Raw genomic sequence first — 9,183 nt, forward strand, 5'->3', positions numbered from 1 at the left:
TTGTGTCTTCTTCTATTTGTTTTTTTTAAATTTATTTCTTTAATGTTTTATAATTTTCTTTATAGAGATCTCTTGGCTAAATGAGTTCAAAGTGTTTATTTTTTGCTGCTATTTTGAATGGGACTGATCTTACAAATTCCTTCTCAAGGCTGTTTTCTTGAGAGATAAAGACAAGAGTTGGCAATATTTGAGAGAAAATTGATAGTATGATGTTTATATACCTGCAGGCTAGCAAGGCTTGGGGAAGCTCACTCTGTATATAACTCTAGACATCAAAGAACAAGGATACCTTAGTTTTAGACATCAAAAAGCCAGGAGGAAGGGGCATGTGTCCTTACAATGAAGGTCTTTTTCAAAATGGTCAGAAAGAGTTCTTAAATATGACATGTAAGCAAAGCCTGAACAATGATAATGATGTCCCAGTAATTATGGGACAACAGCTATCACTTGAACATAGCATGTGCTGCAGAAGCAGTTGGATCAGAGCATTTGGAGGCTTGTTACTTGTTCACTAGGGAGATAGCATTATTACAGTGATGCTTGGGTGAGTTAGTAAAGGGGAGGAATGTCTTTTGGCACAAAATGGATCCTTGAAATAGTTTCTTTTTTTAAAAATTTATTCATTAATTACATTGTATTATGTGACACAGTTTCATAGGTACTGGAATTCTCCCCAAACCCTCCCCCCATGGTGGATTCCTCCACCTTGTTGCATAACCACAGTTCAAGTTCAATTGGGATTCCCTCATTGCAAGCATATACCAAACATAGAGTTTTGTGTGATGGTTCAGAAAGAAAAACAGGACTCCATCTCATTCCAGGGCAGTAACTGCCATCTGTTACTAGAAGTAGGGTCTATAAATGAGCATCATGTTGATACAGGTGCTGGGGAGGGGGGGAAAGAAGGAAATAGTCTGGAGACACTGCTGTCGGGATCAGCACCGAGGTGGGAGGAAGCAGCTGAATTTGGGGAGGAGAAGTGGGAGGGGGAAAGGAGCAGGAGTTGCAAGGATTTTACACATCCTTCAGTGACGGGCTTTACCAAACTATCTCTGCCAACCTGGTCTGGATAGTATGGGTCCTGGACAGCAATGAGGGGAAGGGAAAACTGGAAAGAAGCTTCTGAGGCTAGACTTGCTGAGGTGTGTTTTCAGTAGGTACCTTTGTGTGGAAATATAATGAACGAGCTGAAATTCCCAGTTCTCTTTGTTTTACAATATTTCAAGTTCCTGATTCCCAGGTATTGGTAAGAAAAAAATTCAGATGACAAGGAACTACAAACCTCATATTTTCTTAGGAAAGGATATCTCTGCTGGATTCTACCTTCTTAGTGAGTAGTGTGAGCTCCCCTCATTCAGCCCTTCCAATGCACAGCAGGAAATTGCATTTCCCCCTTATTTCCATGGGATAAAGAGCGAAGAATACTCAGACAAGCCATATTTGTTGAAGATTTCCTGTTACCTAGGCATTTGCAAACAGTGCCAAGAGGAAGCTACTTATATAGGTCCCATTTTATAGATGAGGACAATGAAGGTCACTTTCCCATGCTTGTTTCCTTCATAATGTAGACCACAATCTCTGTTCATCTGTTTATTTGTAAACTTGTCTGTATTCCCCCATAGAATATGCAATCTACGATAGAGGACATTTCTCTGTTCTGTTCAATGCTGTATATGAGCAATTTTCAAGAAGTTCATGGAAAATGTGTATTATGAAAAAAATTATGGATTTCAAAGTTTTTTTATTAAATTTATTCATTAATTACATTGTGTTGTAATTACATAGAATCTGGGATTCTCCCCCCCACCCTCCCCCCATGGTGGATTCCTCCACCCCGCTGCATAACCATAGTTCAAGTTTAGTTGAAATTCCCTCCCTGCAAGAATTTGCCAAGCATAGAGTCCAACATCCCATAGTCCAGACAAGTCCAACTACTTATTGGGAAGACCCTCTCTGGTCTGAGGGCAGAGTCAGCAGAGTATCTTCCCGGTCAAATAAAAGCACTAATATACCATCTGCAACAATTAACATCATTATGGATTTAATTGACATGATATTGAGCAGTCAACATGTTAAAAATAAATGCGATTTCTTAACCACTTTCTGTGACCCCCCCATTCACAGTTCAATTTTAGTTTATATACTACAAATGACATAATATCCATAACATAACATGATATGCTTAACATCATATCATATTAAATTAAGGCAAACATGTGGTATCTAACCTTTTGGGATTGGTTCATTTCCCTTAGCATTATGGTTTCCAGTTTGGCCCATTTGGCCACAAAGAACTGCATTTTGTTTTTTTTTTTTAATAGCTGAGTAGTATTCCATGGAGTAGATGAACCATAGCTTTCTTATCCAATCCTCTGCTGATGGGCATTTTGGCTGTTTCCATGTTTTTGCAATTACTGATTGTGCTGCTATGAGCATAGGAGTGCATGTTGGTTTCTCATAAAACAATTGTTCTGGATATATTCCTAGGAGTGCTATTGCTGGATCATACGGTATGTTGATTTTGAGTTGTTTGAATATTCTCCATACTGATTGCCATAGAGGCTGTACCAATCTGCAGCCCCACTAGCAGTGGAGTAGGGTTCCTTTTTCCCCCGCAACCTCGCCAGCAAGTGTTGTTGGTGTTTTTCATGTGGGCCACCCTTACTGGTGTTAGGTGGTACCTCATTGATGTTTTAATTTGGATTTCCCTTATTGCCAGGGAGCTTGAGCATTTTTTCATATGTTTATTTGCCATTTGGGTTTGTTCTTTTGTGAAATGTCTACCCATTTCCCGTGCCCATTTCTTGAGTGGCTTGTTTATTTTGGTGTTTTAGCTGTTTTGTAATTCTTTGTATACTCTGGAGATTAGCCCTCTATCACCTATGTCGTGCGCGAAGATCTTCTCCCATTCTGTGGGTTGCTTTTTTGCTTTGTTGATGGTTTCCTTTGCTGTGCAGAACCTTCTTAGTTTGATGAGGTCCCATTTGTTTATTTTGGTCTCAATTTCTACTGCTTTTGGAGTCTTTTTTAGGAAGTGAGGGCCTACCCCTAAGTGTTGCAGTGTGTTTCCAACATTTTCTTCCAAAAGTTTGAAGGTTTCTGGATGCAGGTTTAGATCTTTTATCCATTTAGATTTGATCTTAATATATGGTGAGAGATGTGGGTCTTTTTGTTTCTACAGGCTATCAACCAGTTGTCCCAACAGCATTTATTGAAGAGACCTTCCCATTTGCCTGGATTATCGTTTGTCCCTTTATCAAAGATTATTTGACTGTATCTGTGTGGGTTCCCTTCTGATGTTTCTATTCTGCTCCATTGATCTTCCTCTGGATTTCAAAGTTTTTTTGCACAAAAATAAACTTACCTTTACTTTATCCTGTGACCTTTTTGAAGAGCTCTAATATTTCTAGTGCCTAAAACTGTGTGTGACACAGCATAGATACTGAGGTTGTACTTTCCAACAAGTTTGGGATTTCATTTTACCCTCCCAACAAACTAGTAACTTAAATCTTTAAGAATATTTATTTTATTTGGAAGGCAGAGTTATAGAGAGAAGGGGGAAGGAGATCTTTCATTCACTCGTTCACTACTGAAATAGCTACAATGGCCATTGCTTGGTCCAGGCTGAAGTCAGAAATCAGGAACTCCATCAGCATCTCCACATAGGTAACAGGGACCAAAGCACTTGGGCTATCATCTGCTGCTTTCCTAGGCTCATTAGCAGGCATCTGGTCCAGAAGTAGAGCATTGGGACTCAAAGTGGTCACTCATATGGGATGCTTGTGTTGGGGGAGGCAGCTTAACTTGCTGTGCCACAATGCTAACCCCAATAGCTTGGTTTATTACTGTTTTGTGGTTGCTGGAATAAAATCTAAGACTCCTGGATCACAATCAACAACTATATTACTCACATCACAGCATGTGTTATGAGTATCAGCATATTTGCATCAGTTCTCCTTATCCCCAAGTCCCACAGGAACAACACAGAAGGACACAGATAACTTCTTTATATGTAGTCAGTTTATACCACAGCTGAGGAAATATACTAAGCTTGGGAAATCCAAAATTTTATAATAAGTAGTAAGCATGACCACTTGTCCCAGAGCTTGCTGCAAATTTAACCATGAGAAATATTCTTGATAAAAACTGGTCAGGACCTTGTTTTGTTGACATCAGAGCAAGAAGGGTAGGAGCACAAGGGACCTATGGAGAACTGTCTTCCCATGTTCACTTTTTGTTAATATAACCATGCTACCTAAGCAGGGTGCTTATGTAGGAAGTAGGTTTATTTCAGCGTACGGGTTTAGAGCTTTACAGTCCCGTCAGGTGGACACCCTTGGTTTGGCTGTCTAGGGAGGCCAGAGAATGGCAATGGCACGACACATGTAAAGGGAGGATCACATGGTGATCACATGATGAGCCAAGGAGAAAAGAGCACTTGGGTCCAAGTTAGGATTTTGTAACAAACATTCATGCAAAAAGGGCATGCCCCCAATGACCTAAGAACCTTCTGTTAGGCCCATCTTCTCAGCACCATTATTTGGTTGAGTTTCTTCCCTATTGGCACCATTAATTTGTGACTTTTGGGATTAAGTGTCAACATGAGTTTGGGAGCCATATTCTCCTCAAACCACAGCATCCCTGATTTACACCCTTCTCAATTCCTTCATGCAGAAAATGGGGATGCCAGCATCTGACTGACACAATAGATATAAATATTGAATGAGTTATGGGCTCAAGGGTCAGTTTTTCACTGACATCTTTCTGGACATTTAAAATTGAAACTCTGGGCCTGGTGCAGTAGCCTAGTGGCTAAAGTCCTCACCTGGATATGCTGGGATTTCATAGATGCCAATTTGTGTCCTGACTGCTCCACTTCCCATCCAGCCCCCTGCTTGTGGCCTGGGAAAGCAGTCGAGGACGGCCCAAAGCCTTGGGTTCCTGCACCTTCGTGGGAGACTCACTTGGGGAGTGAATCATTGGATGGAAGATCTTCCTCTCTGTCTCTCCTCCTCTCTGTATATCTGACTTTGCAATAAAAATAAATAAATCTTAAAAAAAGAGCAGAGACTAACGTAATTCAAAGCCAAATGAATGCCTTCTTCTTGAAGTTATTTCGTGTAATTCTCTGCCACACAGTCACTTGTCCCTTCTTCCTAATTTGAGAACCTCACACTGGGGGAGAGTTCAGCCCCTTTTCTTGGGTTAGGCACCAAATGGCATAAATACTTCACTGAAAGACATGTGCACTTTGTCCTCATCTGAGATCACCGTGAAGGACTTTTGAACTCAGCAAACAACTCCAGGAAGTAAAAGAGGATCAAAGAACACAAGAGAATCATGATTTCAGCTTTTCAAAAAGCTCACTCTGGTTGTGCTGTGAAGAAAAGTGAGAAAGTTTGCTTGCCCAAGGGTATCACACAGAGGAAGTGCTGTTAACCCTACGAAGTCCACACAATCCTTTGCGCCCATGGTAGGACACGTGGAGATATCTGGAGGAAGAGTATTCTTTGCAAAGGGAATATTCATGGCAAAGAGTCACGAGTGTGCTTGGTGTGTTTTATATAGACAAGGAGCCTAAAGTGGCTAGAGAGAAGTGAGGGGAGAGAAGTAGAAGATGAGTTTGAAGGATCCATGGTGATGATGTTGGCAGTAGGCATGTTTCTTAGGGCCTTGTAAGCCATTGTAAAAACTGGATCTGTACTTTGAGTGAAATGAGAAGGCATTGAATGAACTTGAGCAGAGGGGTGGTGTGATCTGACTCAGAAAGGATCACTGTAGCTACTGTGAGGAGAGTAGACCAGAGGGCCTTGAATGGAAAGGCAGGCTATGCTGAGGGTTGGGAGAGCATTCTGATATGGGCGTTCTCGCTCACTTTTATCCTCTCTGTTTTTTGGGACTGAGAGACTGTTGTGACTTTGGGTCACAAATGTGAAAGTGTGCCTAATATTTGCAGCTGTGGCTTTCTTGAATCAAGGCCAAAGGAACACATCATGATAATTTGAACTAATTCCTCTTATGCCTCTTATTCCACCCTGGATCTTCTTCTAGTTTATTCCTTGAGAATTGTTAGACTTTTTTTCTTGTTGTTTCTGTAGTATCATAGATGTCTTATCCTGTTTTACTCCCTGCTTTTGACAGAGATACAGGCTTATGCATTGATGTGAGTGGAGATTTTAACCACAGTGGCCATCTGCAAAATAGTAGTGGGAGGCAGAGATGCCTATGGTGTAAAATTGTCCTGGATAAATCCAATACTGTAAATGTGGACTTAGACTCCTTAGGGAATGGAAGTTTATGCAACATAACGTGTTAATGAATAGAAGTAAAACCCACTCCTCACCCCCATTTTCCCCTTTTCTTTGCATTAACACTTGTTTCTGAGTATGAAAATGATAGTTTTTTTAAAGTAAAAAGGCAACCCACAGAATGGGAGAAGATCTTTGCACACGACATAGGTGATAGAGGGCTGATCTCCAGAATATACAAAGAGCTACAAAACAACCAAAATGTCAAAACAAACAAGCCACTCAAGAAATGGGCACGGGAAATGGGCAAACACTTCACAAAGGAACAAACCCAAATGGCAAATAAACATATGAAAAAATGCTCAAGCTCCCTGGCAATAAGGGAAATCCAAATTAAAACATCAATGAGGTACCACCTAACACCAGTAAGACTGGCCCACGTGAATAAAAGCACCAACAACACTTGTTGGCGAGGTTGCGGGGAAAAGGGATCCCTACTCCACTGCTGGTGGGGCTGCAGGCTGGTACAGCCTCTATGGCAATCAGTATGGAGAATATTCAAACAACTCAAATTCAACATACCGTATGATCCAGCAATAGCACTCCTAGGAATATATCCAGAACACTTGTTTTATGAGAAACCAACATGCACTCCTATGCTCATAGCAGCACAATCAGTAATTGCAAAAACATGGAAGCAACCAAAATGCCCATCAACAGAGGATTGGATAAGAAAGCTATGGTTCATCTACTCCATGGAATACTACTCAGCTATTAAAAAAAACAAAATGCAGTTCTTTGTGGCCAAATGGGCCAAACTGGAAACCATAATGCTAAGGGAAATGAGCCAATCCCAAAAGGTTAAATACCACATGTTTGCCTTAATTTAAGATGATATGATCTTATGTATAACATGTTATGTTTTGGATGTTATATGTTGTGTATAAACTAAATTGAAGTATAGGTGAGGTGGTCACAGAAGGTGGCTGGGAACTCGCATTTACTTTTAACATGTTGGTTACTCATTACTATGTCAATTAATTCCATAATGATGTAAATTTTTGCTGATGGTATGATGGAGCTTTCAATTGACTGGGATAATACTCTGCTAGCTCTGTCTTCAGACCAGAGAGGGTATACCTAAGAAGCCGTTGAACTTGACTGGACAATAAGATGCTGGACTCTATGTTTGGTGTATGCTTGCAATGGGGGAATCTCAACTGAACTTGAGCTGTGGTTATGCAACAAGGTGGAGGAATCCACCATGGTGGGAGGGTTTGGGGAGGGGTGGGAGAACCCAAGTATCTATGTAACTGTGTCACATAATACAATGTAATTAATGAAGTTAAATAATAATAAAAAAAAAAAGCCAAAAAAAAAAAAGAAAATGATAGTTTTTAGCATGTGATTACAGTGTATCAGGCACTGTGCTAAGAACTTTACAGATATGATGTTACTCATTCCCTATAATAATTTATTCACATTTTTAAAGTCCAGCAAATTAGTGGCTAAACCAGTTTGTCTGCTACTGAGGTTTATAGCCTCAGTGCATCATGCTAAAAATTGTTTAAGTGAGACACTTTTAATAAGTAGATAGGAAAAAGTCATTGTTCTAAGTGAATGAGTTCTGTAGTCATAAAATTTCCAAAAATGTTTACTTTTTTCCAATAAGAATAAAAGTCTCCATGCCATTTGGTTTAGCCTACTTAAAAAATTTGCATGGTATGTCGCATAATGGCAATCTCAGAGATCTTGTGTGAATTACTAAAATTTTAATTACCTGGATAGTTTATGTCTGTCTCTCCAGCTCCTGTCTCCATTATCCATTCTGTGATGTAACTGGGAAGGCTGACAAGTGGAGATGCCATCAAAGGCCTCCCTTTCCTTGGTCAGGATAATGAAAAGCATTTGTTACTAGTCTAGGGGCATTCTTCATATTTGTATATAGCAAACTTATTAATCCTTATCTTTCTTACCAAGATATCCATTTTGACAGTGCCATCTATTTCCTCGTAAGACCCTAACAGATACAGGCTTTTAAAAAAGCCTGCTGCTGTTGCTGCTGCTGCTGCTGCTGTTTCTTCTTCTTCTTCTTCTTCTTCTTCTTATTATTATTATTATTTTGCAAGACAGTGTGACAGAGTGGGGGAATAGAGGGGGGAGAGAGAGAGATGTTGAGAGAGATCTCCCATCTTCTGGTTTACTCTTCAAATAACTGTGATAGCTAGGTCTCCCCAAACAGAAATAGGGAACCAGGAACTCCATCCTGGTCTCTTGCATGTGGATGGAAGGGGCCCAAGTACTTGGACCATCATCTACTACTTTCCCATGCACATGAATAAAAAGCTGAATTTTGATATGGAATGCTGGCTTTGCAAATGGTAGCCTAACTCACCGCACTGCAGTGTCTGCTCTTTTAGCAATGTCTGTCTACAAGATTTTATTTCTGGGATATGAAGGCAACCTGGCTGTGATATCTGTAACCCCATAGTCCTACTAATAGCCACAGTTGATTCTGCTGATCTGGGTGGCTAGGTGGGTGGCCCCTTCCTCCCTCACTATTCCATGTGCGTCCTTCCCAAAGCTAGATCTTCAGTCAAAGAGGATGACCTTCCCCACTAGAGGAGGACTGGTCTTTGGTCAAGGACATACCAGTAGCAGTGCTCCCCTGCTAGAACCTCCAAATAAGCTGTGAAGCTTTTAATTATCTCCACAACTTTATTTCCCCTATAATTCTATAACATTGATCTCAAGGAGGTATGACCAGAGTAGCTAATTTGTATGTGTAAACTTCAATGATTTGTTGGGTAGTATCACAGTGGACAAAAGAAAATCATGAACCTGGCCATCCTGTGATGTGAACATCAGGATGGATACAAATAGGTCATTAATTACATTAATTAATGGCATTAATGGGCAAAGTACAGGAGCAGAT

The sequence above is a fragment of the Ochotona princeps genome, chromosome X (assembly GCF_030435755.1).
Source record: "Ochotona princeps isolate mOchPri1 chromosome X, mOchPri1.hap1, whole genome shotgun sequence".
NCBI lineage: Eukaryota > Metazoa > Chordata > Mammalia > Lagomorpha > Ochotonidae > Ochotona > Ochotona princeps.